Source organism: Anser cygnoides, chromosome 19 (assembly GCF_040182565.1).
Source record: "Anser cygnoides isolate HZ-2024a breed goose chromosome 19, Taihu_goose_T2T_genome, whole genome shotgun sequence".
Classification (NCBI taxonomy): Eukaryota; Metazoa; Chordata; class Aves; order Anseriformes; family Anatidae; genus Anser; species Anser cygnoides.
In genome coordinates this window covers 3,048,814-3,055,339 of record NC_089891.1, presented here as the reverse complement: position 1 = coordinate 3,055,339, position 6,526 = coordinate 3,048,814, and positions in this window count along the sequence as shown.

The window sequence follows — 6,526 nt, the reverse complement described above, 5'->3', positions numbered from 1 at the left end:
ACAAATGGGATTTACTGCGAAGCTAAATGCTGGGCTATTCTGAAGTCTTCTGTATTGCTGTTTAAAAAAAATAAATCTCTGATCTTAAAAAAAATAGTTCTGTCGTGATAGAAGGGTAGGAATTAATTTCACTTCTGACTGGGAGTGATAGAGTGGATTAAGGGATGTGTTCAGTATTGAGAAGCCAGCGGAACTTGGAGTCCTCTGTGAGAGCCAGAAACCTCTTCCCGTGCCTCAGCCTAGGGGATGCTGTCAGTTGTCGTCTTTCCGATTTCTCCTCAAACTTCTGCTTCCTAATTATTAGTTACAGCGGGCAAGGTAAGCACAGAAAGTTTGGGGAATTAATGGCAAGGGTACTTCTATAACACATCTCCCCTAGGAAATGGCAATACAGCTCCAGCCCTCAGTGCTCTGTAGCTGATGATGTGAAGATGGGTAAGGGACAGTGATATTTGCTGTCCAGGCTACAGGTGACAAGGTGCACTGTCACTAAGCTGTGTGGCTGGGGACTGCTGCAGTGCGGTGACTGCAGAGCCCATCTGCTCACATCTTCAGCAGGTGCCCCACCAACATCCCTTCCCATTTCTTCAGCTTTGAGCATCCCCGTGGCTGGAGGATGTGAGAGGCAGCGAGAGTATCCAGCTATGTCTTCCAGATGTGACGTGTTAAATAACACCATTTCTTCTCTCTGCATCCACTGTCTATTCCCCCACCCATCTAATCTATCCAACTTTTTGTTGAGTAAATCATCTCTGCTGCTAGAACTGCAATATCCTTAGGAAAAGGCTAAGTGGTGATGGGTGATGAATTCAAAAGCAGAAAACAGATTACTCCTGACATGGCTATTAGTACTTTTGCCATGAATAGGTCAAATATTGCCCAGAAGTCAGTTAAACATTTGCCTGTGATATTGCAGATTTGATAGGAAACATAAACAGCTCGAGTCGTTGTTAAACAAATCTGTTCCTCAGTACCAGCTCTGAGCGAGCAGCAGTCTGAGACCATCCCTCTGAAATGACATCCTACCGACTTAGTGAAACTGCATAACTTTTCAACATGGATCTGACCGGGAGACCAGGGCTTACCCTGGAGAAGATTTATCTGCACCTAAGAGCTTTGGGAGCATAAATCCTGCTGGCTGACTAGCACCAACTGCACAAGGTGCCAATACCTTCGGCAGAGCCCAACAACCTGCCTAGCGCACATGGGCAGAGAGCTCATTTTGAAGGAGTGCGTGGCCATAAATCCTCTAAATACTTCTGAAAATCTTTTCCAGAGTTGTTGAGCAGAAAAAACAGGTTTGTGGGCTGCAGAGAGCAGATGTATCCTGTGCACATCAAAGATGTATTGGCTGCGTCATGACCTCATGAAATTGCTTGAGCTGGCAGCTCTTCCCCCACTCCTGCCATGGGTGCAGCTTAATGATACAATCCACCTTTGTTTAGCTATTGGAATAAAACGCAGGATAGAGCCAAACATATATAACTTCATAATTGCTTTGGCTGCCCCCTGGCTCCCCTGCATGCTCCTGTCTTTTATTCTCTGCCTGCTCCCACTGCACTTGTGCTGCGCACTGCTGTGGCTTGTGACAACGGAGCCAGGTTTATGAAGGCATCATCCGCCCATGTCAGAAGTGACGCATCCCAATACGATCTAGAGCTCCCTGTGTCCTAAGCCTCTGACTATATTTATAATCCAATCGTGCTGGAAAACACAAACATAACTTCTGTCTGACCTTCTCTATTAAACCGTGAGGACTTTTTCTCTAGGACTTCTACTACCTTGACATGCAGTATTTTGCCTGCTGGTGGTTTCCCTGCTGTTTCTCATGCTATTTTCACTGCCAGCCTAGCCCTTACAAAGCTGACAGCTTCGGCAGGGTGCATGACCACCTTGCAGAGGTATCTGCTGATAGCTCTTGTTGGGTCTGTGCAGAAAGGGCAAGATCAATGACCTGCAAGGAATGTGATGCCAGAGGTGGTCTCTGAAGAAGGAGCACGAATGATTGCTTTATGAGATGCTGTTGAGGCTGGAGGTAATAATGAAAAAAAAAAAAAAAACTTTCCCCAGCTCCCATGGGCAGTCTCTGGGCACTTCAAAACACAACAGCATTATTACCCCAGTTTAAAGGATAGAGTGGCTAAAGCACCTCCTCAAGGTCCTTGTGAAAGTTAATAGAAAGGGCAGGTGTGGAACCCAGGTTTCACAGTTCCCATGTGCCCCAGAAGCCTAATTCCTGGTTTTACTTCTTGCTTTCCAAAATCAGGCACTTTCTATGGAGAACTCGGTTTCTCTGCTTGCAGGGGCCATGTTCAATGCCAGCAGCAGCAACCGTGCAGAACACCACCGACTTGTGCTGTTCCTCCTACAGCTGTGCTGAGGCTGTGCGAGTGCCTCCTGACCAGACCCGACTGCCCCTGCATAAATGACAGCCCATGGCTCAGGGTGATAGAGAGCCCACCCCTACTCTTCTCCTTGCACTAATGCAAAGGTAAATTTGAAGACTGGGTAAATGGGAGCTGCTCTTCTACCACCAGTTGTACCTTCTATTGTGCTCTGCTAAGCCAGGACCTTTTGATGATGTTAGATGGCAACCCCTTCCTAGGTACAGATGATGTCCACCCTCCAGGGCCAATGGAGTTGTGTAGACACAACATTAATGCAGACCTCTGTCTATGGGAAATCCCATGTAAATGAGCTCTTAACGTGATTTTCATTGACTAGGAGAATTCCTGGCTCTAAAGTTTGCCCAGGTGTCTGAGTCGGATGAAGGCTGTGGCTTTGTCTCAGGGACTGCTCCTAGATTTGGGGATTCCCATCCAGTGCTGACCTGGGCAGTCCCATGTGAACAGTGTTGTTTATTGTTTCATGTAATTAGCTGCTCCTTTTGAAGTCATCAGGCTGCATCTGAATGTGTTCCCTCTCAGTTCAAACCAAACTCTTTTAGAAGTTATTCATAATTCATGGGCTGGTTACATCTACCTCCAAAAAGTACATGGGTGGAATTCCTTTGTAAATTTGGTCATACATATATTTGAACCTCTAGCGGAGCAGGAGGCGTGAGACCTTCTGCTGGTACAAGCTGCTGTATCAAAACCTGGCTGAGAAGCTCTCTGGTCCTATAGCTTCTGGCACCGTATGCTGCAACAGTGCAAGTCAGGTAGGCATCGGTGTTGCCTTGTTTTACTGTGTTTGAGTATATTCACCTACCAGCCTACCTTACATACAAACCTAAACTACGTTGCTGATGCTATGTCAGCGAAGAGGAGAAGGGAAATGCATGTCCTCTCTAACACTGCTGTGCTGGCAGGGCTTCTGCTGCAGGCTGGTGGAGGGCAGGGAGAGCAGCTCAGTTCGGAGCTGATAACTCGTTAGTGCATGCCTCACTGAATGCAATAACAAGAAAATTGCATTTGCCCAGTCTTAATTCAACCCTTAAAATCAGCTTGGGTGGCTTTTTTTTTTTTTTTTTTTTTTTTGCCTGCTTTGCTGAGGTTTGAGGGGAGAGGGAATGTGTTATTGCAACTGGGGACTGCACTAGAGAAAACTATCAGTTTGGGCTGGTTTAGAAGTTAACTTTTCTCCCCCCTGATGTTGCTGGGGTTGTAGTGCTGCTCCTCTGCCAGCAGACTGTGCATTCCCACTGGAGAGCCATGGCTAACTGGGCAGGGGTTCCCTATAGCACACATACCTTCCAGTGCAAGCTGTCCAGGATGGGGTTTGCCTTTTCATGCAGACCGTCCTTTTGCAGAGGATCATTTTCTGGTCTCACACATGGTGCCGTACTGCCAGCAGCAAATAAAGCTACTTAGGAATTTGTCCCCTCTAGGATCTCTACAGGTTCCTCTGACTTTTGAATGACCGCTGCCCTTGTTGGAGTCCATTCCAGGAATGTTTCACTGCACTCAACACCTGTACTATAGCCTCTGCAGCTTGAGTGTCCCTCATGCATTTAAAATGTCCTTTATGGCTGTTAGGAAAGGGAAAATTAAAGAGAATGGCACTTACAGGACATCAAAGATACAAAGGGCCTCTTTATCCAGAAGACATCTCTGCATTTCGGGTAGTATTTTACCTGTTTAAATGGCTTCTTCCAGAGCCCTTAAGTACAGTGTTGTGCCAGCTAAGTATGGATTTTTAATTAAGCCCCCCTGCTTCCCTCCCATCTTTTGCACATAACTATAATTTTGCAGGTTAAGAAATCCCTTAATATCTAGCTAGAGGTTTAATGCTATATGCTCTTTAAAGACCCACCCCCCCCCAGCCACGGTGCTGCATTAATAGCTCTGAGATGATCATTTTTACAGTCTCTAGGACTGACGTCTGCTGTTAACACTTTGCGATCATGTCAAGCGAGTGTGGGGGGGGGTGGGAGCTGTACCTGTCAGATGATGTTTTAATACATGGTTTTAATCTTGTTAATTAACACAACTTCACAGAAAACCAGGTGGTGCTCAAAGCGCAACCCTTCCTACCTGGGGAGGCGGTGAGCAGCTCCCCCTCCTGTGGTGTGGGTTTTCCTTTTTCATGGCAAGAGGAGCATCGCTGGTCCCCACCGACATCTGCTGCAGAGCCTTGGGTTAGGCTGTGGCTGTGGAGGGCCAACCGAATATGCAGAAGTTGATTTAAAGCCTTAGCTGCTTGCACAATTAATGTCAAGTAAACATCTGAATAAGGTTGCCATAGTATCAGGGATGTATATCATCTTGGCCATGTGTGCACTCAAAATATAGGGAAACTTGCCATGTTTTGGCAAAGCACTGTGTTTTGACAAATGTGATGGAAGACATGCTTCTGTTCTTCGTGTTGATGGGGTTTTGTGCAGAAAAGCATCGTGGCTGGCTGCGGTTGTGATCCCAGGGCAGGTGATTGCCGCCATCCTGGGTCAGACCAGGCCATCTCCTGCAGAGATCAGTGACGGATGGTCAGGGAGAGTGCGTGTATATGGTGATACTTCAGAAAGACTCAAAACTTACCTTCGCAACCGCAGGCCTGCTCTTGCATCTCTTCCCAGCTACTTCACTGGCACTGAATGGATCTGGTCCATCTTCTCCCTGCCTGTTGCGATGCCCTGACGTTGGTGAAGGAATCCTTGAATTGTTTGTGTGAGCAGTACAGGTTCACGCTACCCAGTCCACGTAAAAACTCCTTTTCTACCAACCCCGGGTTTCTGCAGGGCTGGTACCAGCGCTGTGGTCAGGTGGGCAGCCCTGGAGATTGCACCCTGTGCTGGGTGCTGTACTCTGGTGCTCTCCTCACAGTATAAATGAAGATGACTTGTATAAAAGATGTGTTAATGTTTAAAAGCACTGGGGATTTGACTTCACGTCTTTCATTTTATCCCCTCGTAGCCTTGTGTGTCGAAGTCTTTGGGGACCGGATCTGCACCAGCCGTGTTTTGTGCCCTGCAGTGTCTCCACTGCTACTCTCACCCCTTTGTCTAGGCTGAGCTGGGCTGGCTGTGCCCACCCATGCTACAACCCCTCACTTTTTTTAGTGGCTGTGTCCCACCCTGCTGCCAGCTCAGCTGTCCCTGGCTGCAGCCCTGCTCCAAAATGTTCTGCATGGCTCTGCAGGAGGGTGCCTGAGTCTCTTGGCTCCAGGGGGGCTGGCGTGTGTTTAAAAGTGAGTCTGTGCTTTGGGAAGGGCTGGCTTGGGGCTGCAGAGTGCTCCCTGGAGGTGGCCAGCCCGGTGCCTTCCCCAGGCTCTGTGCTCCCTCTGACAGCAGCCTTGGCTTTGAAGGCGCTCGGCCTCTCGGGGCCATCCAGGAGGCGACTTCAGACCTCTCTGGTGCGGCGCGTGGCACTCTGAGGGCAAGGATCCCTTTCATTAAAACTGATGGATGACACTTTCTTTCTCCCCCCCAGTATTTACAATTCAAAGCGTTCCGATCAAAGTGCTGGAAATTAGGATGTTGACATGGATAATTACTCCTTTCTTGGCGTTTGCACCAGAAGAGAGCATGCGATCCCCTTTCCCTTTGTATACCCCGTGTCAGTTGAAAGCATTTCTACATAGGTGATGTCTCTAGATATATTTGCCGACTTAATGTCAGCAAATCCCACTATGATTAGGCCTTGGGGTGACAAAACAAAACCTTGGCTGTTACAAGCTAGGTAACTCAGTGTCAAGATAAAGCCTAAAAATAAACCCCGGTAGCCTTTTAATGGAACTGAGCACAGTGCAAAATAAATTTTTATAAGTTGTTAGGTCTACACTGCGAAGGAGAGAACTATAAAATCCTGTTTGATGGCTTTTTAATGGCAGTTGTTTCATTTAAGGCTTTTAGTGAAGCAGGTTACGAGGCAAAAGCAGAATAATAAACAATAAGAGCATGCTTTCCACCGGCAAAGCAACCGCGATAAATGCCCAGCGGTGACTTGGTGGTGTTGGCTCGGGGCGTCAGTGGGGCCATGTAGGAGCGGCTTTTCCTGCACAAGTTTCTGTCCCTGGCTGTTGAAGGAGAGCAGGGCTCATGCCTGGTGACATCGCACTGCTTCTGCCTGCCCTCTGCCTTGGCTCACAT